The sequence below is a fragment of the Eretmochelys imbricata genome, chromosome 10 (genome assembly GCF_965152235.1).
Source record: "Eretmochelys imbricata isolate rEreImb1 chromosome 10, rEreImb1.hap1, whole genome shotgun sequence".
Classification (NCBI taxonomy): Eukaryota; Metazoa; Chordata; order Testudines; family Cheloniidae; genus Eretmochelys; species Eretmochelys imbricata.
Window position 1 is genome coordinate 67,765,971 of NC_135581.1, and position 27,171 is coordinate 67,793,141.

The 27,171-nt window shown below is 39.7% G+C and overlaps 1 protein-coding gene across 2 annotated transcripts in view; it reads left to right on the plus strand.

The window, feature by feature from the left end:
- EFL1 (elongation factor like GTPase 1) overlaps window positions 1-27,171 on the plus strand; it is a 149,626-nt gene that overhangs the window by 77,596 nt on the left and 44,859 nt on the right. The window lies entirely within an intron of this gene.

The following is a 27,171-nucleotide window of genomic DNA, read 5'->3' on the forward strand; positions in this document are numbered from 1 at the left end:
CCACTGGCCGTGGTTCGCTGCTCCAGGTCAATGCGGGCTGCGGGAAGGGCGGCCAGCACATCCCTCAGACCGCGCCGCTTTCTGCAGCCCCCATTGGCCTGGAGTGGCGAACCGCGGCCAATGAGAGCCGCGATCGGCCAAACCTGCAGACGCAGCAGGTAAACAAACTGGCCCGGCCCACCAGGGGCTTTCCCTGAACAAGCGGCACCCCTAATTTGGGAACCACTGATCTAAAAGGTACAAGGTTCTATTAGTTTATTTATGACTCACCTTTATATTTTAGATTTTCTATTGTCAGGTTTTGCTGTTGATGGGAAAAGAATCTTGCAAGTTTAGAGTGAAAATTCCATCTCAACTACGTTTGGTTTTTTTGTTGTTTTTTGTTTTTTTTTACAGGATGCATTTTTAGACTATTGATGTTGGGCAGTAATTTAGTTTACCTGCAATAAAAAGTGCTTGTGCAATGACATAGAACCTGTAAAATTCACAGTGCTTTATAAAAACAGTTAATTATTATTATCCCTATTTTACAGATGGGAAACTTAAAGGAGGAGACTGGTCACATGACTTGCCCAATGTCTCCTTAAAAGAACTGGGAACAAAACCGAGGTGATCTGACTGTTGCCATATCCTCTGAGCCATGCTGTCTTCCATTTAATATAATGTCATAGAGTTTAAAGCCAAAAGGGATCACTAGATCATCTAGTCAGAACTCCTGTATATCACAGGCCACCAACACCACCCACATACCAAATTTAACGACATGCAATGTCAGGGAAGTGGTTGAGAGAGAATTCCTGGTGCCACCTCAGAGCACTGGCTCATCTTACCCAGTGTCCCATATCCAGCTGTGGCCATCCCTGAGGCTTGAGAGGAAGAAGACCAAAACCCCTCAGAATACAGTGTGTGTGCAGTTCCCCTTCCTGATGATAGAATCATAGAATATCAGGGTTGGAAGGGACCTCATGAGGTCATCTAGTCCAACCTCCTGCTCAAAGCAAGACCAATCCCCAGTTTTTGCCCCAGATCCCTAAATGGCCCCCTCACGGATTGAACTCACAACCCTGGGTTTAGCAGGCCAATGCTCAAACCACTGATACCTGTAGGTGGCCAGCTGAAGCCCTGAAGGAAGCATTTAGGAACATAAGATGTAGACCAGAAGTGAGCCCCAGGGCTGCTGAGCCCTGCCCCCTACCACCACAAGCAAGCCAATCTTACAATCGTAGTCATGCATTTGTCCAGCTCTCTCTCCAAAGCTAATTAAATTGTTTGCCCACATGACTACTGTTCAGAGGCTGTTCCAGAACTTCACTTCTCTGTTGGTTAGAAACTTTCTGATTTCCAGCCTGAAACAGTTCATGGCCAGTTTATATCCTTTGTTCTTGTGCCAACATTGTCATTTAGCTTAAATGGCTCTTCACCTTCACAGGTGTTAACCCCCTGATGTATTTGCGCACTGCAGTCATAGGGCGGGTACTAGCTTTCATAAAATGAAAGCATTTCTAATGATCTCAGTCATGGATAAAGTTATAAAGATAGATTCAGACTGACTCCAGATCTATTTTTTAAAAACTTTGTGTATATGTGCGCACACAACCTCGTAATCATAATAATTTTAAATTGAATAAATAAATTTAAATAAGTAAAACCCTAGGAGCCTAAAATCTGCAGTGTGTGGCACTTGGTTTTCTACTTTAGCCCAAATCATGAATACCATAATGGCTTCAGAGACAATATGGCTGAGGCTGAAGCACTGTCATTACCAGAAGAAGTGTAGGGATGAGAATCTTGTTTTTAAAAGTGCCACTTTATCTGGCCTGAGAAAAGCTGCCACAAATATTTCTGTGGCAGGTGGTGCTACTGCCTTCTCCAGGGCAGCTCTGAACTTTGATGTGTCTGCACGAGCTGCTCTCCGCACAAAATAACAGGCAGATTGTGGAAATTAGGCTTCAATTCTTGTCAGCCTGTCTGTGTAGTGTTGATGTGGCTTTGAAATCCCTCCACCCCTGTTTCTCCCATGTTTTCTCCAGTTTTAACTTTAAGCAAATCTTCCTCTTCTGACTCCTCCATTCTCTTCTCCTTTTCACATGCTGGTCCCTCTTGTGCCCTGGCTTTTCTTTTTGATGACTCTCAAGTTATTCCACATTAATGAGATACTGTCTGAGAGCATTTTAGCCAATTACAGCTTAGCAAACTCGAATACTATCCCCTATTCACTTACACTGTTTATGTATTTTAAACCATTAATTGATAAGGGACATTCCCTTGAATCCCTTTTAAATTCTCCTAGAAGAGTTCCTATCTTAGCCATGCCACCTTTGTAACTGATAGAGCATCATATACTCTTTCAGACCCTCAGATGTGAAGAAATGTTTATTTTAAATTTGTATCTTGTGTAATAGGTCTAGTGTTCATATGTGGGATATTGTTGTAATGTGGTTATGAAATGCCTCAGTCTACTTCAGCATTTTAACTAACCACAAAAGCCATTTATTGCTTTGCTTACTTCTGCATAATTTTCATTATCCTTTGTTACTACCATTTCTAAAATTTGCTGAAGGAGTTTCAACAGAATAGAGAAAAATATATTTGCTACCAATTTTGGATTCCTTTCTGCAGCTAATCCTGGTGTAAGTCAGCACAGAGGTGAGATGATTGAGATCCTATTTGTTAAAAGTGGAAGTTGTAAGTCAGAAGGTTAATATAAAAGGCTACATTTAATGAGATTTTTGAAGTATTTTGCTGAGATTTCCATTTTGTTTTATGCGGCACGGTAAATTGCAAAAGTGTTTTTGAGGGTTGTTTTGGCCTGAAGAAGGGTGTGAGTCATAAAGTTGGCTTTGTCTGGTTTGTGAACTGTGGGGGGAGTTAAGGCAGAGCTATATTTAGGAATATCAAGTGATGTCAAACTCTGTGGAACACTGCAAAAATCAGCAATGTGAAAGGGACACCATCAGATAGCTTAGACCCCAAATTTAGATGTTGTGTGGGTGTGTTATTAAAGAAAAAGGAATTATAAAAGCTAATAGAAATGCTTTCATGAAAGCAAAAGTAAAATTATATCCAAACAAAAATGTTTTTAGTTGACACATTTTGCTGTAGATCTCACAGCCCAAATAGTGTGACTGACTAACAGCCAAGTGAAAACAAAGTTGAAATTAACTATTCTAGTTTCATGAAAATGAAACTGCAAACAGCAAACCACATAAATAAAACATTATTTTTATTTGTCAGCTAAATTTGGTAACAAAAGTAAAGGAACTTAATTTTTTAATGAAAACCTCTCTTTACTCAGGCTTTTAGGTAAGAAAGGGCATGAGGGCTGAGGTTTGGTGGAAGGGTTATTTGTTTTGGGATTTTTTTGGCTTAAGAAGAGGAGCAGCTGCTGGCTTTACTCTTAATTTGATTGTATTTTACATTTTTGGCAAAGACACCTGGAACCAAGGATAGAAGCTTTTTTCTATGTAATATAAATTGAAATACATACAGTTCTTTCTCATTTCTACAATCCACTTCCCTCTGAATTAGGTCCAGATCCATAGCACATCACAACAAACAAGTGACTTCAAAATGAAAGACTTCATGCCCCATTATTAAGGCTGTAGTTCTTCCATAGGAGTTATGGACTTCTGTTTTTTGTTATGATGTTTGCTAAATTTTTTTGTAGTGGGGGGATGTGAGTGTAAATTGTTCAACCAATTTAATTTTGAAATTTGTGTACTGCCAGCTTTTGATCCTGAGCTGAATTGGAGGGTAAGAGGTAGTGGGAACTCGTCAGTAACCCTATAATGACATAAAGGAACAGGCTAGGGATTTTTTAGTGAAGGCTTCCCTTCAGGGCTAGTGAGGTTCCTCTCTAAAGATAGATTTGAAATGTGAGTTTCTTAAAAGCACTTAGCTTTGGCTTAATCCTGCCCCTATTGACTTCAGTGGGAACAGAGTTAAGCCAGCACTGTGTACTTTTTAAAAAATCTTATACTGAAAATATGTATAATTTATAATATTGGAGAGTTTTTGGTTAAAATTTTGGTGGCTCAGTAAAGCTTTCATTTAATAATCTTGTCTTTATCATTATAAATGAAGGAGGGTAAAGCTTTGCCGTTTCTCGTTTGAATGAAAGGTGATCTACATTCTTTACTATTCTGATATTTAAAGTTTTTAATTTATTGAGCACTGCTCTTTGATACACTCCCTGGAAAAGCGCTTTGGAAGCGCAGCATTTTGAGATTTTCATTAATAATAAATTACGCAATATTAAATTGAGTCATCCTTTGGCAGTGGCATAATTTCACATCTTTTACATGGGTAACATGAACCTAAGTTTGATTCTTACAAAGAAATAATATTGCTATAAAATCCAAGGTTAGAGTCTTAAAAATTGTCTTCCCGTTTTTAACCAATTAGAGAGTATAAGTAATTGTAAGGAAAAATGATATGTTCTGATGACAGACTATCTGATTTTTGCCTGCACATAATTCTGGGAGCAACGTTGTACTTCAATTGCAGACCCATTCAAAACCAGACCCCAAAAGTGTTGAGTCTGAATTAATAGTTAAATGTTCCTGAAGTCTAAAACTTTTCGGGGTTTTTCCACAAGAAGCTAATTGTTTTGGGATTTCTGTACAATTTTTATGGACCTTTTTCTTTTTTTTTCTTTTTCTTTTTAAAGGAACCTGTTCTATCCCAGTGGGGAGGCATGGCATTGTGTTACAGGCATTTCTTCGCAACTGATAGACTTTAAAGTAATCAAATACCACATGAACCATTTTTGTGGAAATGTAAGGCGCCTGAGTTGTACTTCTACACAATATATTAAGCTGATATCTAGCAGTAGCAAATGGTCAAATTTCTGTTGTTCAGAAAAGCAGCTGACATTCTGAGTTTTAAGGTTTTACTTTGTCTTGAAGAGGCAGCCCAGCCACGGGTTGCTTGTGGGTGATATGTGATACTGTGCTTGTGAAGCACTCTGTTAAGTCAGCAGAATATTAGCTAGACCAGTCTAGTTTCTGAGGGGCCTTTGGTGTCAGGGAGACACTGAGAGAAATTAGCTTGTTTCAATATCATGAGGTGTTTGCTCCACATGCTGCTAGGATAAAAGGAAAGGAGGTCTCCTAACTAGTTATACAATGGACTGATTGTTAAAGCAACACTGTAGGTTGCTGTTGCTTCTTCCTGTTGGCTTTCTTACCCTCTAGGTCTTTTGCTGTAATAATTGTAATTTGCTTTTCTTATTACTCTTTAGAAGTGCACACACTTTTGGCCACAGGCTTTGTTTCTCAACTGCACTCAAACACAATTACTCTTTTCTCATCCCACCTCTCCTTTAGTCAATCAATTTTTTAAAGTGTGTAATCCTTTCAAATATGTATGAAAAAATATTCACAGACTAGATGATATTGGCGATCAAATCTTTTTGATCCCTGAAAAAATATATTTAGAACAGCTTACTGGTCTGGATAGCATATTTACTGGCCCACCAACTAATTGCTTTTGCAGCTATCATTTCACTTTTTTTTTACCCTTCTTTATCTCATAAGCCAGGAGACAGAGATACTGTTTTATAGCATTGGAATACTGAAATTGTATTGTTTGTGAGATGTCAGATCTTAAAACTGTCAAGCCTCTCCAGGGGTGAAATACTGGCTTTACTGAAGTCAGTGGGGCTAGACTTTTACCCTCTGGTGTTTATTCTAGAAGTGCTTGTTTGAGTGCTGGCCCAGGACTGAATATAGAAGACCCTGGACCTCAGACCAATTTTCAATTAGTGATTATAAAATAGTTGGTATTTTAAACATTTCATTTCGCTCTCTGTGTGTCTGCATATGTATAGGTTTTTAGCAATTGATGGAACACACTTGGGGAGGTAATTATTTCATATAGGAAGACTTGTGAGATAATAAGATTTCCTTTTTTAAAAAAAAGAAATTCAAAAGGACTTTAAGAATCGTAGGACAGGTCCGTTCTAGACAATTTCTCCCCAGTTTATTTTTTCCCAGTCCTTGGAAATAGGAATGTAAATTAAGTCTTTGAGTATTCCATTTATATGGATTCACATGCAATTGTAGACTGCTCTGATACCTTCAGAATGAGCACTAGATAAAAACAGAAGATTCGTTTTGAGATCTGAAGTTTGGAACTCAAGGTTACCTCATCTACTTTGTCTCTCAAGTGTATTTAAGACATTCTCCATGTTCCATTTCAAGCCATCTCTTGACACACCCACTGTGTCAAAGGCTCTGTCAAAGGAGTTGGAAAGATACCTTTGTTAGAATATTTCTTCTCATTGCTGATGCCCCCATCATATTGACTGAAGGTACAAATTAGTTATCTAAAGCCTTGTGGAACAGGAAGTAATCAATCAGGCAGCAGTACAGACAAAAAAACCCCCCAAAACCCGCAGCAAATACTGTACTACCTAGGGGCTTTGGCCCTGGGGCTCAGGGCTTCAGCCATTGTGCGGGGTGGCTACAGCTGCAGGAGGCGGGGTCAGGGCAGAGGGAGGGCTTCGGGGCTTCTGACCCTCAGGAGCACTGAGGCTGAAACTGGGAGCGAAGCCTTGGGGCTGAAGCCCCAAACTCCAGCACTCCCCCCAGTTCTAAAGCCCTAAGCCCCTGACGCCCCCTCCCCTAATCGGCTGCTGCCCCAACCTCCCCTTGGCTGGAGTCTGTAACCTTTTGTTCAGAGTTCCGGAACATTTCAGAGTTCTGGGCAACCTCCATTCCCAAGGTGTCTGTAACTATGAAGTTCTACTGTACTTGCATCTCTCGAAAGTTCACAGGATAAATGATCAAATACGATTAATAAGGCATCTCCCACAGGATATTATACATAGATGTTAATTTATATGCATCTTTATAATGTTTAAAACATATTAGTAACTGACTGTTCTATTCTTGCAGTCACCTAGCATTTGAATGGAATGTGATTTATAATCTAGAAGGAATACTTTTAACAACTAATGCAAATCAACCAAATTTGGACCCTTAATCTACACAATTTGTAAATCTACCATGAGAGAGAGACTTTTAGCAAGTTTTTGAATTATCTAGTTCATTTTGTCTTCCGGGCTTCCCACCTAAATTTTAAATAGGAATTAGCTAATTTCTAAATCCCAAAGATTCTCTGTTTCTCCAATGGCAGAATTTGTAGCAATATGTTCCTCTAGCCCTTTCTGTGCAAAGAAGACAAAACCTCCAAGACTCCTACAGATTACCACAAATTTTTTGCTCACTGCCTGAAGGCCTCATTAATTTTAACACCATTTATAGTCGACATCTGGCAAGTAACAGATGCTACTTGTCTTTTATAATCTGCAAATTAAGAAAACAGTATCTAAATTCAGTCTGCCCATGTTTGGGGCATAGCGCTAAGGGTAAAAACAAGGAAAACAGCAGTCCCTCCCAATGTTCTGCGAATGGTTAGACCACATTTGCTCTTGTCTAACTGTAAGAGAAGTCCTTTCGTGTTACTAATATGTGAATTGAAATTAGTGAGTTTGTTTACTTGTAGGAAATATTTGGATCAAAAAATTCAGTGCACTGTAGAGTCTCTGCTGTATAATATGTTACTATATTCTTACTCTTAACACTTACCTACATCAGGCCTCCAACACTGTATGGCTTTTTAAAAAAAAATAACACGAGTCAATGTAGAAATGAAAATAGAGCATGAGTCTGCTATAATATGAATTTTCCATTCCTTCCCAATATTTGCAGGGGAAAAAATTAAACTTTATTTTCTCAGAAGTGCTGAGCAGCTCCTTCTGACTTCAGTACCATTTAAAACCAGTCTTTGGTGTTTAAAATAAAAGAATTGAGGGAAAAAGGGACTTAACTTTTGGTCTCTTCTGGTAAGAGAAGCCTGAATGGCTCAACAGGCCTTTTGGTTTCTTTAAATGTGTAAAGCACACTTTCCATTTGAAGCATCAAGAATAGACCCATTTTGAAAACAGGCCTGCACAGACTGGTCCATGCCTAACGGTGAGTACAAGTGTTGTAGTGTGCTGACAGCATGAGGATCATTATTTTGAAGGGGAAATTAAGAAAAATATATAAATGTAGGGTTCCTGCAATCCTTAGTAATGCAATCTGTCCCACTGTGTATTGTGTTCAGTGTGATCATTACATTATCAGGAAGATACTGACAAATTTCAGGAACTTCAAAGAGGAGTGCTGGAGGGATTGATAGTGACAAAAGACCAAGGGGTACATTTTCAAAAGGGTCTCTTAAAAACAAATAGATAATTTTTAAATAAAATCTAAACTACAAGGAGAAAAAATGCACTGTGATGAATCTTCTGGAGTGAGCAGGGAACGAGAAAAGATGACTTAGTGGGCCAAATCTAGTCCTAGCATAAACAGGCACATCTTCAGTGAAGGCAGTGAGTTTACACCAGGATTGAATTTCACACAGTAGTTATTTCTCTAACTTGTATGATTTTGCAGTGCCTGGGCTTTCAGCTAAAGCCTGTGTCACTCTTGCTACCATTTAGTTTGACAGACATGGATATTATGACAGCACTATGTTTGCATAAATATTTACTATTGAAAGAGATTATTTTTCGAATAAGCCATGTATTAACTAAACACTTTTGTTCTTGGCCTTTAGAGATTTCCAGTTGTATGTAAACAAACAAGGAAGATAATGCTGATGCCTTTTTTTTAAATCCACAAGCAAATTTTGGATCAGACAGTTTCTTCCCTCCTCTCTCTCCTACCCTTTTGAAATTCATTAAAAAACAGCACACTCTGTGTGTGTGTGTGTATCTGACAAAATCATGTGAGATCCAAATTTATCTGTTATATTTCCAGAACTAAACAAATCTGTGGTTTTATGGTCACTTTACTTTCTCTATAGGATAGAGAATTGTTAAAGGTGACCAGCAAAGGATTTCGTAAAATTGGGTGTATCCATTTATTGAGGGGGGTAGGGGGGTGGGAGAAGGGGTTGGTTTTTTATTTGTTTCTGTTTGGGGTTTTTATTTTTGTTTTGTTTTTTGTTTTTTGTTTTTTTGTTTGCTTCCTATGATGTATGAAGTGGCCCGGAAAAGTTTTTTTTTTTTTTTTTAAAGTTTTGATTCCCCCTCCCCCTCCGTTTTTTCAACCTTAAAAATGTAATGAATGTACTGTCTGGTCTTGCCTGGCTTTATTGGAGGACCACTGGAAAATATGGGAGATTTATTTTGAGCTCCTGGAACTTTAACTGAAGGTCGATGAAGTTGGATCTTTAACAGAAGGTATCTTTAGTCACAGTGTTAATTAGCTATTGGAATGAAATAGATGTGAACAAACCCAAAAAAAGAGTTGTAGTCACTCTGACTAAAAACGTCTTCCCCTCTGACCAGCTCAACTTTCACTTGTTTACTTCTTGTGGTGGTTTTCACAAGCTCTCCAGGCATCGTAGATTCTTCCAGTCTAGATGGGACTTGAATTTCAAATGCAGAAAAATAGTAATCATCCTTTAAAGCAGCAGCAGCAGCAGCAACAAACTTCTCAAGTCTTTTTTAATGTCATAAAATTCCTTTCAACATCACTTTTTTAAAAATATATTCATGATCCTTGTAGCACAGAAAGCATATTTTTAGTAGATACACCTTAACACCTTTTTCATCATTGTATCTAATGTGGGGGTTAGAAAAGTTTTTCCAATTTTCCCTTGATCATTGAACTTTATCATAGAACTATCATAGAAGTCTGTCAGGAACTGAATCTTCCCTCCTCGCCAAGAGGCGTGGCACACTGAGCTATTGCACAGCATGGCCATAATAATGACTACATGAGTGATAGTAGCAGCCACACCCTCCCCCTCCCCCCCCGTACATACATGCATCTTAGTGCTCAGAGAATTTCTCTAGTTAATGTAAGCACATGCAACAGTCTTCTACTTTCCAGACTCACCTACAATAGCCTTCCCAAGTCCCAACATGGGCCCACGAAAAAAGCCACCATGTAGCATAGTTCTTTTGGGTATTGTGGATGGCGTGGAGTCTCCACAAAGTGCCTCTGCTCTGTATATTTCCTGCTGTAATTTTGATCTTCTGTAGCCACCCTTTAGGGTCCTCAAGATTTGAGCCTAAGGTTGGAGACTGAATTTTCATGCTTGAAGTATTTAATTTTCCTACAGTATATGTAATTATTGAATGTAAACAGAAGCACCATTGTGGTACATAGCATGTGTGCTCATTGCCATATGACTGTGGGGTAGTTGAAAAAGAGCAATATTTGTGTTGGGCAATCAGAAGTACATTAATGACAGACCTTCGAGGTTCGTTTTTTAATATTTAAAAAACTAACCTTGAGGGCAGATGGTCACAAATTTCAGTCATTCTAGGGCTTTTTTTTTTTGGCCTATTTTCCATCTTTGATAATTTCAATATTAATAGGACAGGCATTAATTTCAGATTAGTGGTAGGCAATTCTTTTTCACAATTATTTTCTCTCTTGGTTTCTTGTTGTAAGGCTTACTTGTGTAAATAAAAGATCAAGATAAAACAAGTTAAAAACCTCAAGCTTTCAAAAATCATAAATACACAGGTTCAAAGCTGCAGAATCAGATTGTTTTGCCAGTTTTGAAGAAATTACCCAGAAACACAGCTGAAAGGGACGAACAGCTGCCAAATATACACAGAAAAATCTTTCTTTATATAACTTGTGTGTAGGCCAAATATAATCGTGGTTTTGTGGAAATATCTCTGGGCTTGCATCATATTCATCTCTCGTTGTGGTTATCACCAGTCCTGTACTGGAAAATTAGTTCATTCGTTGTTCATTTTTTGTGGGATTGGATGAATTTAAATTTTCACAACTGCAATTTTAAGAGTATTAATTTTATATCTTATAATTTGTGCAGAGCAGTCTTGTGAAGTATCACTGATGATCAGTTAATGTTCTTTGTTCAGGTTCTAGTGGGCAGGTGTCCACATTGTAACTGGAACCTTTGTTGATGGTGTCAGCATAGGGGCCAAGGAAGGAACATTTTTGACTGAATTATTCTTGCCTCAGGCCTAAAGGTGATTATCTCCAGGTGAGCCCTGAGACAGTGGTGCGGCAGTGTAAGGAAGCTTCTCAGCAATTTCCAGTGCTGTCAGTTTGACACCCTTAGAAAAGCACTGTTATCATGCTGAAAGAAAAAATGATGACTTTGTTAGTCAGAAAGTTGAGTATCTCCAGTTTTATGGAAGGTTTTCTTCGTTTTTATCTTAATGCTTTTAGGCAAAGTTATTTCCTTTATCTATGGTTACTCAATTCAAATGGAACATCTGTTTTTTTAGTAAAATGCAGTTTCATGGTTTCCCTCAAGCACAGTGAAATGAAAGATACTAGTTCAGGATTTCAGCGTGATTTCAGGCTGACTGTATTGAAACAAACTTTCCTACATCTCAGTTGTTTGCTACAGCAAGCACATTAAACTGCCTCTAAAGTTATGATGGTCATTTTTTTTTCAAGTCTTAAGTAAGTTCAGATGTATCCCTGTCAGGTCAAATTAAAATAATTTACTCCAAGTAATTATCACTAAAATTTGGTTTGTTTCAGAGAGCCTTTAGCATTAAGATGCTTTGGATAGTGTTAAATACATTCCACATATAATAATGGAAATATTAATTTAATGGACAGGCTACCTATTAAGATTTAAACTTTCATACTAAATTATTTGTTGTGTCCTTAGTCTATTTTACAGTGGGTGTGTGGTCACCTTACAAAAACCACCACTGCAGTAGACTTCCAGTGTATTAGCATATATGTGCAGCTGAAATATCTTTCACTGCTTCATCTCCTGACTTGCGCCTAAAGCAGGTTGCGCTGCTAATCAGAAAGGAAATGTGTAGTATGTGGACTCTTGACAAAATTGTTAGATGTATAGCTTAGAGAGAAGAGAAGTTAATATATTATACAAAAAGACACCGAGTCATGCTGATAAGAACAATAAGTATAAAATATATAAATATAAAACATTGCATTGTTTGATCATGTAGCATGTAATTGTGTTCCTAAAGTCTGTCTGTGCATATAAATAACGGAACAGAGCTAAAGTTATGAACACAAACCTGAACTTTATAATTGCATGGCTTTTTAGTGCTTAATTGTGCAGTCTTAACACACTATTACATGCAGGTTTTTTAAGAATGTTAGATTAAAATGAAGTTTAACTGGAGCTATTTGAAAATCAGGTTCATTTACTTGTTTCTGAGCCACAGAGATTAGCTCCGCATGGCACATGGAATGTTTGTATAGGTTCCTTGAATGTGTTTGTCAGTACAGGGGAAACAATTATTCACAATATAATTGGACAGTTTGTATGTATTTTATTAGTAATATTTAGCAAGCTAAATGTAACATAATATGTTAAAACTTTGGAATTGTATATTAAGTTAATTTTGGCGTCAGCCGTTTGTGAAATCCACTCAACCTATATGGACTATCAAGTGATGTTGGCCTCAGATTTTACACTCTTCAGAGTAAATTTGTATGTTTTAGCAAAGAACCTCCTGATTACATCAGCATGTCTTTGGATGTCAGCTTTCCATATTGTCTGCCATATATTAATTTTATCACTTAAAAGTATTTTAACCAAGAGTTTTAAGAAATATTCATATTTCTATATAATTTTTCTAAAAAACATTTTCTTCCCTAGTTCTTATTCTAATCCTGAAAAGGATTTATGTAGAATTAAACGCAAAAAACTGTATGCTGAAAAAAATTAATGTTGCAAAGTCAAGCTCTCAGAAGTTAAGAAATGGCAAAAGTAAGATTTCTTGTGCAACCTGAATTCAGCCCCTGGTGTTTATGCATTATGGTATAGTCTTAAATTACATGATCACATACTATTTTTCAGCAGCGCCTCTGCCTTACTGAGTGCACAGAATAGCCCTGCTCTGGGGATGAATGAGTTCCTATGTGATGGTCATCAAGTCACTTAAACCAAGCTTTTCTAAAGTGATCATTGATTGTGTTCTTCATTTTCTGAGTGCCCAACTTAACACATTTGCCAAAATGTTAAGCACTCAGAGCTGCAGCTGAAGTCAATGGGAGCTGTACTTCTTTCTACCTATCAAGTGCTGTATGATCCCAAGTACTTGGAGAAATCAGATCCTAGGTGTTTCAAATTGGGCACCTGGAATTCGTGGATACTTAACCTTAATCTCTCCGTTCCTCAGTCCCCTCCCCTCGGCATTCAAATCCGACAGCTTCCTTCCTCAGTGGTGCCTAGGTGCTAGCAAGGAGCAGGAGGATGTCATTGAGAGCACAAGAGAGACAGACCCTCTCATTTCCAGTGCTCAGCCCCACCCTGGAACATCTGGTAGAACCCATTCCAGGGAAAGTCCAACTTCACCCTGCTAACCCAGGACTGGATGGAGTATGCTTATTTGGTCTGTGTCTGATGCACGGTCTGTTCAGCACGAAGAAGTGTAAAAAGTTTGAGCCTGGTCAGTGAGGACAGACTCTGGAGATTTTAGCTGCTAAAATCAAAGTCTCTACTGAGCATGTGCGAATTGCAATTTTTCAAAGGCATATAACTTGGCCAAATTTGGCTGGATTTTTAATGGCAATTGCAGGAGGCACATTATGCAAGTCCACCCTGTAATGGGTTGGACCCCCCCTTTTGAGATGCCACCTGATGTACTGGGGTTTCACTGAGCCTGCCTGCTCCACCAACCTGGGCTCCCTCTCCCTGTTTTGCTGAATCAAGCTTTCCCGCAGCACACACACACAGGTAGGGATGCACCAGCTGTAGAATCACAGAGAGTCTGCAGATAACTCGCTATGGGAATTACCCAGCACTCAAGTGCAGCTCCCCTCTGGAAAGTACACCCAAAATAATATTGTCTTGCGCTGTAGAGAAATATATACAATGTAAGCTCAAAATTGGCCCCCTCCCTCAATATGGAGGAAGATATGCACAACTTCTTGCCCTCCCCATTTATAAATTGCACAAACTGGGTTTTATAATAAACAAAAACAAGTTTATTAACTACAAAAGGCAGATTTTAAGGGGTAGCACACAGAACAAAGCAGATTACTAAGCAAATAAAACAAAACATGCATACTAAGCTTAAGATCTTAAAGAGACTGGTTTCAAGAAGTAATTTCTCACCCTAAATGTTGCTTTGGGACAGCGTGCAGAAATTCTTGAAGGTTAGCTACCCTGCTTGCAACTTAAATCTTCAAACACCATATTCACAGACCAAATCCGTTTTCCAGCCTGAGCCGAACTCCTCCTCGCGCCCCCCCGCCCCGTTTTTTTTATTTCTCAGAACTTTCCAGCTGTCATCTTGGGTGGGGATTCAGTGAGGAGTGTACCCAGATCAACTTACTGCCCAGCCTTAAATAGAATTTACATAAGGCGGGAACCCTTTGTTTCCCAGTCTTGACCTCTCCCTCCTTTTAGTGAAAAATCATTAAGTTCAAGATGGTGTTTAGTACCAGGTGACATGACCACCTGACTTTGTAGTGTCAAAGCAATGTCCTAGCTTCTCAGGAAGGAAAGTGATTAATATCCTCAAAGTCTTATTGTTTCTTTCTAATGGCCCGTCAAGGCTGATGGCCTGCTATCTGATGGGTGTTTCCCAAGTACACAGACAGCTGTAATTGTTATATAGTCAATATTCCTAATTTTAGATACAGAAATGATACATGCATACAAATTGGATGATCACGTTGGGTAAATCATAACTTCTCCAATGATACCTCACATGACCAGTCTTGCATAAAACATATCTTAGTTATGCCATATTCATATCATAACAGTATTTCTATGAAGAATATGGAGTGTAACGTCACACACCCCAGTGCCAAAGTTGAAGTCCCTGCTAAGGGGGCACCAGAACTGTTCCAATAAAGAGTCACCATAACTTTTTAACATGGGCAAAATGTATTCTTGTCTATCCTCTTTCTTGGAAACGAAAACCATTTTTTCGGAAATTTTCCAGAAAAAAATTTAGGCTGAGGCAGACACCCAGCATGGAAAATTTCAGCCTAAGTGTTAAAGATTGTCAGAATTACAAAACAACTGAATAAAGGACTTTATGTAAATTGTCAGGGAATCTTAATAGTTGGCGATACTAGCTCCGCCTAAAGTATTCCAACCTAAAAACTCTCATTTTTATCTGGAACCTACATAGCTCTTTAGAAAGCACATATACCGTTTGGCTTTTGAACTGTCAATTTTTTTGTTCTTAAAAACTTAGATGTCTATCTTGGTGCATTGGTATGTCTTATTTCTCATTACTTCAATAAAAATCGAGGTTTTTCATGCAACTGCATTTAGTGCACCATCACAGTATCGAAATCCTTAAGTGGGGAATATATTATAGCTGAGCTAATGCCTTGGTTGATCGTTCTTTCCACCCTGGCCAGAAGGTCATATGTTCAAGTCCCACCTCAAATGTACTTCAGTCCTGGGTGTTTTTTGTATGACTTAAAGCAGTGGTTCCTAAACTTTTTAGTAATGGGCTTGTCTACACTGGCAAGTTTCGTCGATGAAACTAATGTCAACACGGAAAAATCGACAAAGCAAAGTCGTCAAAGCGTGTCTACATTTGCTCCCTCTGTCAACAGATTGTGCCCACATTCGGGGCACCATTGTTGACAGCGAGAGCAATGGACTGTGGGTATGTATCCCACAGTGCCTGACAACACCATCGTCGCTAGGTGTTGTGGGAATGTGGAAACGGAGTGCAGCGCATCCTGGGATGTGCAAAGTGTACCCTCATGCACCACTTTTTGTCCCAGCCCTCCAATGGTTTCTGGCTTCCTTTCGTGCAGGTTTTCCAACTGTCATTCTTTTGTAGTGTGTGCCAGCATCTGCAGTGAGAGAGGATGGATCCTGCACTTCTCTCCTATGTGCTGTTAACTATCGTGACAACATCGCACATAGCAGCACAGTTACTTGCAGAGTTACTCGCAAGTTACTGACAGAGGATGAATCGCAGGCACTCGAGTGTGATACGGACAGCAGCAACTTATCAGTGCTTTATGCATTCACAGAGCAGCTACATATGGTAGACCGTTGCTTTTGAGCTAGGGAAGCAAGCACTGATTGGTGGGATTGCATTGTCATGCAGGTGTGGGATTAAGACCAGTGGGTACATAACTTTACGATGCATAAAGCAACCTTCCTGTAGCTATGTGCTGAGCTGTCCCCCGACCTGCGGCACAAGGGCACCATATTGAGAGCTGCCCTTTTGGTAGAGAAGCAAATTGTTGCAATTGCTGTATGGAAGCTGGTGAATCCAGACTGCTACCGGTCAGTTGCAAATCAATTTGGAGTAGGAAAGTCCACTGTTGGGGCTGTATTACTCCAAGCATGCAGGGCAATAAATCGCATCCTGCTGCGGAGGACTGTGACTCTGGGAAATGTGCATGAAATAGTGGATGGCTTTGCAGAGATGGGCTTCCCTGTGGCAAGGTAATTGATAGCACACGCATTCCAATTTTAGCGCCAGACCACCTTGCCTCTGAATACATGAATAGGAAGGGATACTTCTCCATGTTGTTGCAGGCGCTTGTGAATCACTGGTGGCATTTCATGGACATCAGTGCAGGCTGGTCTGGAAAGGTGCATAACGCACACATCTTCAGGAACAGTGGCCTGTACAGAAAGCCGCAGGCAGGGACTTTCTTTCCAGACCACAAGATCACAGTGGGGGGCGTGGAAATGCCCATAGTAATCCTGGGAGACCCGGCTTACCACTTACAGCCCTGGCTCATGAAACCTTACACCAGACTCCTGGACAGCAGCAAGGAGCATTTTAATAGGCTGAGCAGGTGCCACATGGTAGTCGAATGTGCCTTTGGCCATTTGAAAGGTCGCTGGAGGTGTCTCAATGGCAGGCTAGACCTTACCAAGAATAATATTCCCGTGGTCATAGCTGTGTGCTGCACTTTGCATAATCTGTGTGAATCTAAGGGTGAAATGTTTGCTCAGGTGTGAAGCACTGAGGCAGAGCGCTTGGCTGCACAGTTTGAACAGCCAGATGCTAGGGCTGTCAGAGGAGGCCAGAGGGCTGCTATTAACATCAGAGAGGCTTTGAGGAACCACTTTGACAATGAGGGGCAGTAACACATGTCTGCTTTGGAGTTGCTTCCCTGGTGCATCCATGTACAATTTTGGGGCCCAAGATCCATGCAACAAAATGCTCTAGAATTTTTGTAGAACACAGAATAAAAATGTTGTACCATTAAATACCTTAGCATTTATTTATTGTTAAAAAGGGTAAAATCTCACAACTGTGTGTAGCTCCAGCTATCATTGTGCAAGCTGTGAGTGGGGGTGGAGTGATGGGGAAACTCAGTAGTGCTGTGAAGTGAAAAGGAATGTGTGGGCATAGGAGTGGGGGGTGGGGGTTGGCAAAGAATTGTGCATCTGCACGTGCTGCAGTGGAGGTCGACCACGGATCTGCTCAGTCTGCAGCTGTATCAAAGACTTGAGCATCTCTGTCTGATCCTCCATCACTTTTATCATCCGCTCTGTCGCTTGCCTAGCAAACACAGCATTCTCTTTTCTGTCCTGCCTTTTGGCTTCCCAGCACTCTTTGCATTCCCTGGTCTGTCTCTCATCGCATTGCAGCACGTCGTCTTTGCTGCGCCTTGGTTCTTCCTTATCTGGCGAAGTTGGTCTGTGTGGTGTGTTCCTCAAGGTCTGTGCTGAATAGAAGAGGGATTGTTACATTCCAGCAAACGATTGAAACATTTTAGTAACAAGGGCCTTTTTCTAGTAGAAGTCACTTTCTCTCTGAGATTCTAGGCAGGCACACAACTCTGCGAGCAGCCCCAATCATGATGAGTGTCGGGAGTGGAGGGAAGGCGGTTGTGCGTACGGACAAAACGGTCACGGCTTGCAGGGCAGCTTTGCTGGGAACTCATTCTAAAATTATCACACACTTTTTCACAGGCAGCCAACCTGCTGGCTGACATCTCGCTGCTGCCAGGAAAGCGAGGGCACAACTGTTGCATGCTTGCGTCTTTCACTCCAGTCTATATGCAGCTCAGCTTTGTGCCACTTTGGTCCCAGCTCCAGTGATTGCCAAATGGCATGGTACAGTTTCCTACAGTGGGAGAACTAACAAGGCTGCAATCCCTTGGAATCTGTAGCAGAGAATTAACAAGTAGCTCTTGGAAACTTTCCAGAGACTCTCTCTGGAGAATTCTCTGCAGGTCTCAAGGTCCATGAACACCCTGCTTGGCCATGCAGATTAACTACAAAGGGCAGTGTCCAGATCACAGAAAACACTACCTGCGTCCCACTTCTCGATTCCCTACACAAGCCACAGCAACTTCCCTGGCGTCTCATCTGCTTCCTGCTCCCCGTTGAGCACTTCTGGAGTGGAGAAAAGTTCCTGGCTGCCTGCCCCACTGGGAGCACCACATCCTCTTCTAGTTCGACTTCTTCATCCAGAATTTCAGCCTCTGGGTTACCCGCTCTTTCTGCTGCCTCTGATGTATCCACCGGGCTATCGGCGATGGAGGTGGGTCACCACTGAAGATAGCATTCAGCTCCCTATAGAAGCGGCAGGTCTTAGGTACAGTACCAGAGCGATGGTTCGCCTCCCACGCCTTATGGTACGCCTGCCTCAGCTCCTTTATCTTCGCTCTGCACTGCTGCGTGTCCTGATCACACATGTCCTTTCACACAAGCCTCGAGACATTTGCCTGTATGTGTCCCGATTCCTATGGGTCACTCGCAGCTGTGACTGAACAGACTCCTCTTCCCATATACTGATCAGATCCAACAACTCAGCCATGGTCCAAGCAGGGGCGCGTTTGGTGCGATAGTCAGCCATGCTCACCTGGGAAGTCACCTGAGAAGTTCCTTTGGGAAGCCAGCAAGCAGGAAATGAGATTTAAAATTCCTGGGGCTTGCAAGGGGGGGGGCGGGTTGGCTGCAGGGCAGCGGTGTTCAAACTGCTGACCAGAGCGGCAGCATGGGAATTGTAGGACACTTTCTGGAGGCCAGTAAAATCGGGGGGAAAAAAGCTTTGGTGTCTACACTGGCTGACTGTTGACAATAAAGGGAGGGGAAAAGACAAAAGTCTCTCGCAGGGGTGGAAGTTTTTTGTCGCCAAAACTGGTCGTGGGTTTTTTCTTTTTTTCAAAAAAAGTCACAGTGCACTATGTACGCTATCGCTGTTTTGTCACCAAAGGCAGTTTTTGGCGACAGAATTTGCCAGTGTAGACAAGCCCTAAGGCGACGCACCAACCACATGTTGTCTGTTTTTGCAACCCACTTAGAACTTTTTTATGTGACCCACTGGTAGGTTATGGCCCACCATTAGGGAACCACTGACTTAAAGCTTCTTTAGAGTTAGAGATAAAAGTCCGTTTTCTTGAAAGACTTTAGTGCAAAGATTTCTAAAGCTGTGGTCTGTGGTGATTTTAAGAGACCTGGCTTGGATACACGATATGGGCTCCACATTTTTCCTGCTGAGAGAAATAGAACTGATCGGACAAGGAAATGAAGAATAAAAAGATGATGTGGTTAACTCTTTTATTCAGAAAGAACAAAGCAGTTTTGCTGAAAACAGCTATGAACACACAAATAATTTCCTGATATTACTTTTCCACGTTAGCAATTCTGAAGTTGCTGCAGGGATCATATGATCATGATTGATTAGGGAGGTGGTCCAGACAGTCACAAATAGGAGTAAAGGTGTCAACACTGAAAAAGGTTGATAAAATCTCTACTAGGAGATAGCCTTTTTGTCTTGACTAGCATACCCTCCCCATCTTCAGCCCCCACCTTAGTAAAACAGATTCTAATATATAAAGGATAAATTCTTCCCTCAGATGTCCAGAGTGCAACATTTATTGGATTCACTGGAGTCCATGGTGAATCTGAGGACATAATAGGTGCCCAAAGCTGTATGTGAACTATTGTTATGCAGTAATAGCTACTTTGGCTTGCCTAAAGTCACTTCAGTTAGCATTATTTAACTCTGCTTTGTAAAATACTTTGAGATACCTGGAATATGAAAGGCATATTCTTAAATCAAATTCTACTCTTTTACCAAAAGCATTCTTCTCCCTGAAAAAAGGTCTCTTCTTAAAATGACAGTGGAGTTCCTCCCCTATGATCATCGCTTTGGAAGTTAAATGTAATAGGTAAAATGGTTGTAAATTACATGCAATGAGGTGGACTGTGTTAACACAGTTGCTGCTTTGTGTGTGTAAAATACAGAAATAGGTGTCTTGCACTCTAGTCCCCCAGAAGTGGGGATTCGGAGGAAATCCTGTTCTCCAAAAAGAGAGGAGGCAAGTAGTTGGGCAGAGTAAAGGAAACAACTTCTTCTCTTCTGCCTTATAGCCCTGGATCTACTGCTTTCACAAATTTTCAGAATACCACAGATGTCATCAGTAGTTATCTTATTTTGTATTATTTGTATATCCATAGTGTCATGACCAGAACCCCTACCCCAAAGAGCTTGCAATCTAAGTATGAGATGAGAGGCAACAGATGGAGACGGGAATACAAGGCAACAGTGAAACAACGCTGCTTGGCATGATAGGCAGTGGTATTAGCACACCAGTGGCCGAGACATTGTCAAGTTTATTGTAGACATTATTGCAAAGGAGAGTTTTAAGAAGGGATTTAAAGGAGAATAATGAGGTAGATTTGTGGATGTTTATAGGGAAAGCCTCATAAATATATTATTTCCAAATATATGAATATTAGCTGATATTAGCAGTATTGGACAAACTAATACTATGCAGAAGTAAGTTTATTTTCAGTGTGCTTTGAAAAGAGGTTAGGAACTTCCGAGTCAATTACAGTTTTTCAACCTAGATTTGCTTGAATTGTAAGTCTCCTGCTGACAGTTGTAATCATGGATGTTTCTAATAGTAGCTCTTTACAAAATGTTTCTTTCCAAATAGATCACTTATATTTTAGAAAATAATACTGACTTTGGTCTTTTTGTACTGTATTAAAGAGTTATAAAAGCCTTTATTTTTAAACCCTTCAAAATGAGGTATAAATACTAGTTTTAAGATTTTGTGCATTTACAGAAAATCTTATGTCTCTATTTACATGAACCAAGCATTACTACTCAGTCTTTCTTCACTGACCAGAGTGGTATGCCTGTAGCATTTCAATCCCAAGGCTTTGTGTGTCATGAAACCTTAATCTTTCTAAACAAACAGCGTTGATAAGAAGTGATACATTTGAGTGGAGACAGTATCTCATTGGGAAGCTTATTCCATTAGCTCTTTGTTTTACTCAGTTCACTTAAAGTGTTAGTCCAAAACATGACAGGTCTCCATTCCAAAGCAGTCAAGGATCCTTAAGTGGTGATGTCATCCCTGAGAGTAGATAAAGATCCTCTGAACTGATGTGCTGAGACTAATAACAATGTGATAGAGGTTAAAATTTAAACAGCCCTTATTTTGTTTTGTTTGGTTTTCACACAGCAAAGTAAATGATTTCCTTATCTGATCAAAATAGTTTTCTAATAGGTTGTGCCTTGCTGCATTTTCTTGCATCTAGAAGGAACATACTAATTCTTTTCACCTCAAGAGAGATTAATTATTTGTATCCTGTAATATATCTATCATGTGTCCATATCTTGACAAGGTGTACTTTACCTTTAAAGGTCACAATTGTTTTGTGTCAGGTGTGATGGGTGACAGCTAAATACAGAACCAAAAAGCAAATAAAGATATGTCCTAAACCTCCTAGACCACTCTGAAAATTTCAGCCATAATATCTTGGTACTTTTATTTACTTTTTTTGTTAACCACATCATTATTTACTTTTCATACTTTGGCCAGAACATACAACTACACATATTGTTGATTTGTTGCTCGAAGCTACTAATACAAATAGTTATAATACTCTAGAAATAGGAAAGACCTTAGTTAATCTAATCTATTCCTATCAGTGCAGGGTTGCTCCGTATTGCACATTTGCTAGTGATTTGTTCAGACTAGTTATAAACGTACAAGTGATTTGGGCTTCCAGCATTTTTCTTAACCCTATTCCATGGTCTGTATAGTAGGGCAGTTATGTTAATCCAGTGTTTCTTTTGAACTCACAGGTTGGTAACCACTATAGAGATACTATCTCTAATGATAATTAAAATTCACTTTCACAATGTGAACAATTTGCCAAACCAATCTGAACATAGCCTATGTAAAAAATGAGGTTATAGTTACGCTTTTATGTGGACTGTATTCTTTAAAATCAAAATGATCCAATCCCAAAAGAAAACGACCTTCGTTTGTATCCTTTTTAAACATTCTCCTTCCCTATTTTCTGTACGGTTCTCTTTGTAGCATGGTCAGCCTTCTGAGTTCAGCTGGTTGAAAAATCTATTTTATTTTCCACTAAGCATTTTTGAAGAAAACAGGATTTTTTGTTTTCATCAAAAACTTTTGTTGTCTTGATTCTGTTTTGGTTGAAAAGCTGAAAACCAAAAAAAAAAAAAAAAAAATCCATTTTAAAAGCAGCTAAAAATGTGTAGGACTTTCGGCTAGCAATTCTGGACAGGATTGATTTCAGTGGGACAAGAGTAAGGCCACTGGTAAGCAGTTTTGAAATCTCACCCTTTATGCCAAATATTAAAAAGCCGGGTTGTATTTGTTATGCATGATGTCACAGTTGCTAGGCCAATGTGCACCTCTTTCCCCTTTCTGGACTCTCTGTATGCATGCCCTCAGGTCTGATGCCTCTTACCTTTAACTAACCTGGGGTAGAATTCCATAGGTTTACCACTCTTATTGTCTCATTGTTTCCTTGTACTCTCCCTTCTGTCTATCCATCTGTTGTCTCCCCTCTTATGCTTAAATTGTAAGCTCTTTGAGGCAGGAACAGTCTTTTAGTTTTGTGTTTTTACAGCACCTAACACAAAGGGGAGGGGGGGCTTTGTCCATGCCTGGGGTGCCTAAAGTTGCAATAATACAAATAAATAATAATAACTCTTAGACCGTGTACTGAAATACCTTGTGCATCAAGCATTCTTACTCTGCAAGTCCGACTGAGTTTGTACATCTGCAGTTCTTTGAGCATCTGTGATCAGTGGTACACAGTGATCATGCAGTCTTTTTTAACACAAAAGCATTTTTTGTTTTTCAGTTGGAACAAAGCATTTACAGAAGAAGGATTTTAACACACATGACTACCTTACCCACAGGTTTACTATACCATGATGGTAAACTAGGCAGACCTAATTTCTTCAGACTCCCCCAGTAGGGTCTCATGTATCTCAGTCTGGTTCCCCCAAACAGCTCCTCCAATCTCTTGAGGGTATTTTTCTTTTTAAATGTGCCACAGTTCTTTTCATATCTTGTACTTCCAAGAGTCTTAACAAATCTCAAGTGTTTTGTGAGAAGTGGCTTGTCTTGAGCCATCCGTTCCCATCCTGCTTGTTTTTCCCATGGCTCCCTAATTAAACCAGTATATTAATAAAATAAGTATCCCAATAACCCGTTCAACATAAAGTATAGTATTCATAAAGTATTACAGAGCAGCTCTGCTACAGTCAGAGATGACATTCAAGATACAGTACATTTCAAAAGGTATCAGTATGTCTTATTTTGCATAAGAAGTTGGGTTATCTTTTACAAATTTTTTTTTCTGATTTTTGCACAAGTAAATTCTTAAATAGTTTTGTATGTGGTAAATATAACAGTAATGCTTTTGCACTGTGGTCTACTCTTTTGTTTGCCTTCCTAGTCTTGCTCCTTAGACTTCATCAATTTGGGAATGGTCCCCAATTTCAGGAGCCAGTGGCCAGCCACCAGTGCAAATCTCTAGTAAAAAGGCCATTATAAGCCACAGTTTACATTGATGTAGCTTACTCAGGTTTCAAGCAGGGGTCAGTTGTACCAGAACAAAGGTAGCTTATAGTGGTTTATCCTACCTTCATCAAATGTTTTCATTAGTGCAGCTGCACCAATAGGTGACCTCTGATGGTTGTAGGGTAACCAGACAGCAAGTGTGAAAAATCAGGGCAGGGGGTGGAGGGTAATAGGAGCCTATATAAGAAAAAGACCCCAAAATTGGGACATCTGGTCACCCTAGGTGGTTGAAATCTGTAGTATAAACAAGACCTCAGAGTAGAAGGCAGAGAGTGAGAGAAGTGACTGTTCTGTTGTTAAAAGGAGTACTTGTGGCACCTTAGAGACTAACAAATTTATTTGAGCATAAGCTTTCGTGAGCTACAGCTCACTTCATCGGATGCATTCAGTGGAAAATACAGTGGGGAGATTTATATACATAGAGAACATGAAACAATGGGTGTTACCATACACACTGTAACAAGAGTGATCACTTAAGGTGAGATATTACCAGCAGGAGAGCGGGGGAAGAGAGGGGGACCTTTTGTAGTGTTATGTCTTCACATAACCTCCTGTTTGGACATTTCCTGTCCAATCCCTGGGTACCACATTTCAATTTAGGGGCCAGATCTTACAGACAGTACCATGTATATCCTTACTCCCAACTGTAGTTATTTTAATGTCAGTGGGACTATGCACAGGAGAAAAGATATGGACAATAACGGTTTGCTGAATAGGGCTCTTTGCCATCAGAACTGAACTTTGAGCCCTTGCTTTCAGCTAGGAAATAAAATGAAGATGTGTTACATTAATATAATCCAGTGGGCTGAGAAAAACTGCTTAATCTAGACGTTACCCAGTCTAATAGGGTTGAGAGCTTAGACTGCGTCCTTATATTTTCTTTTCGTTTGGTAACCACTCAGATTTTAAGTGATATTACGTGATAGGCAAAAAGTCAATCTTTGTAGTTAATAAATTTGTTTGTTTATTCTACCTGAAGCAGTGTGTTTAGTTTGAAGTATGTCAGAGACTCCCCTTGGATAACAAGTCTGGTACATGTCAAGTTCTTTGTTAAATTGGCAAACTCATATAAGCTTGCAGTGTACAGCGGGCATACCTGGACGTTGCAAGACGGAGGTTCCTAGGGTTGTGTCTGGGACCAGAGATATTAGCTAGTATCATTTGGTTACACAATCGAAGGAGCACCTTACATGTCAGAGGCTGTGTGTGAACAGCCTAGGAGTGGGGGTTCTCACAGCAGAGCAGGTAAGGCTGGCTCCCAGAGTCAAGGATTGGCATGACCTAGCAGATCACCGGTCCGGATAACACCAGAGGGGAATGTCACACCATGACCTAAGTGACATATACTAGTCCTGTAGAGTTTATAAACTATAACACATTTCCTGACCTTGCTGACTGGAGTGGTTTGAAAAAATCATACCAAATAATTTGAAAATTAACCATAAAACTTCCTACAGGCATAATTCTTCATGAATTAACCAAATTTACATTTTGTAGACTGTTTTTGAGAGATGACTATTCAAAATGATTTAGAGAGCATTTTTAAAAGGAAAATACCAATAATTTTTCAAATTCTTATCTCAAACAGTTTATCTTTTTTCTGTCAAATTCCATCTTCCCTCTGGTCCCCCAAAACCTTCCTCTGCAAGATGATCACATCACAAATAAGAATGGTCGGGCAAAATGGCCTTGTTTTAATGAAGTTAGGTGCTGGAGGGAACAAAAACAGTCTTACAATGGGAACCAATTACCGACTTAACTAAGGAGTAGCTGCTCTGTATCCATAATGCAAATAGTTGTTAATATATTGAGTATTGTTGTTTAGAATATCTGAAATAAGCTATCTTTATAGACTTTGCAGTGGTTTAAACATAATGATTAAATGTTTAAGGTATTTTCATGATGTCTATGTAACTACTATAATCCTTCTATTCCCATTTTATCTGGTAAATTGGAATTAGTTACGTACTTCCGTCATCAAAATTTTGTGTACTAAAATATGTATCAAAAATGACACTTTCATAATCACCTTATGGGTGCACATAAATGTCACCTGTAAATCTGCAATGTCCTGTTGAAATCTGTTAGGCAGGCAAAACATCTGAAGCCCCTGTATCTTTATAGGTTTCGCACAGATTTACATCAAAATTGGCCACACTAAATAAATTAAAACTCACATCTGGGTTGGGAGTTGGCTATTGTAATTGCTTCATGCTGTAATTTAGCATGCAAACCTATAAACCTCTCATACTGTGATTTTGATGGAAACACTGACAGGTTTTGACTGCATTGCCAGATGCCAATATAATACACACTCTGTGCCTTTTTAGTTTTTTACTTGATTTTTTTTTTATACTCTAATATGCATCAGCAAAGAGGTAAGTTTGATCTGAGATAACAGATTTGGTAACTTGATTCCTCTGGTTCATATTGTGCTGTGAAAAGAAGCAGCTCACTTCCCTGTACATCATTTCTTTACCAGATGAAGAACAGAAAAAACCGAACACCCATTGACTCAGTCCTTGGTGATCATGAAGGTCCAGTGTTTGTTTTTCATTTCATGAGCAAAAAGAGGAAGTGTATGCAGGTCATAGGTCAGGTGCAGGATCTGTTTATGAAGAAGTTTTTCCTTCATAGCATCTGCTGTGCTATTTTTAAACATTTGGATTTTCTATTACTTCCAGGCAGGTTTTCCCCAAGTAGTACCATTTCCAGATACAGTGTATCCAGTTGGCCAAAAAATGAAGCCTTCTGAGCTGTAGAAGCAGCCTAATGCTGCAGATGCTGATTCCACGATGCATTGGCTTTTCTAGAGATGCAGTAGCTCCCTTGTTCAGGCCAAGGTGGTGGTGTGAGAACAGACCAACTCTGGGCCTGGCCTCAAGTCTACCAGTCTTGTGTATAAAAAAAAAGTATAAGTGAGTTGTGGCAGTGAAGGCTCAAGGAAAGAATTGTTCTGCTCATACTTGGTTGCTGGTCTGTCGTAAAGGGGAGCACACGCTCATCCTACACATTCAAATTTAATTTCCTACACTTGCTTAAAATTGAGAACTTCAAGTTTAAGAGGTTTGCTTCTGAAATCCTTAGTTATTAAGGGTGTGCATTATTAATGTATCCTGTGTTTCAGATATGTTTCCAATTTCAAAATTTCAATGAGCATTTGTTGTAAAACCAGTAAAAATGGTTGCATTTATCTATATAACCTTTGTCATTTTTTACTATGTCAGGTTGTCATTGGAACAGCTATAACTAGTGAGTTATAAACAATGTCCATGTGTGCTGGGGGTTTTGCTCCTCATATTTATAATTTGAAGGCAGCAAGCATGAACCAGCTATACTGTACCTGGCAGCCAAAACTAAATGTGTATTTACAACAGCTATT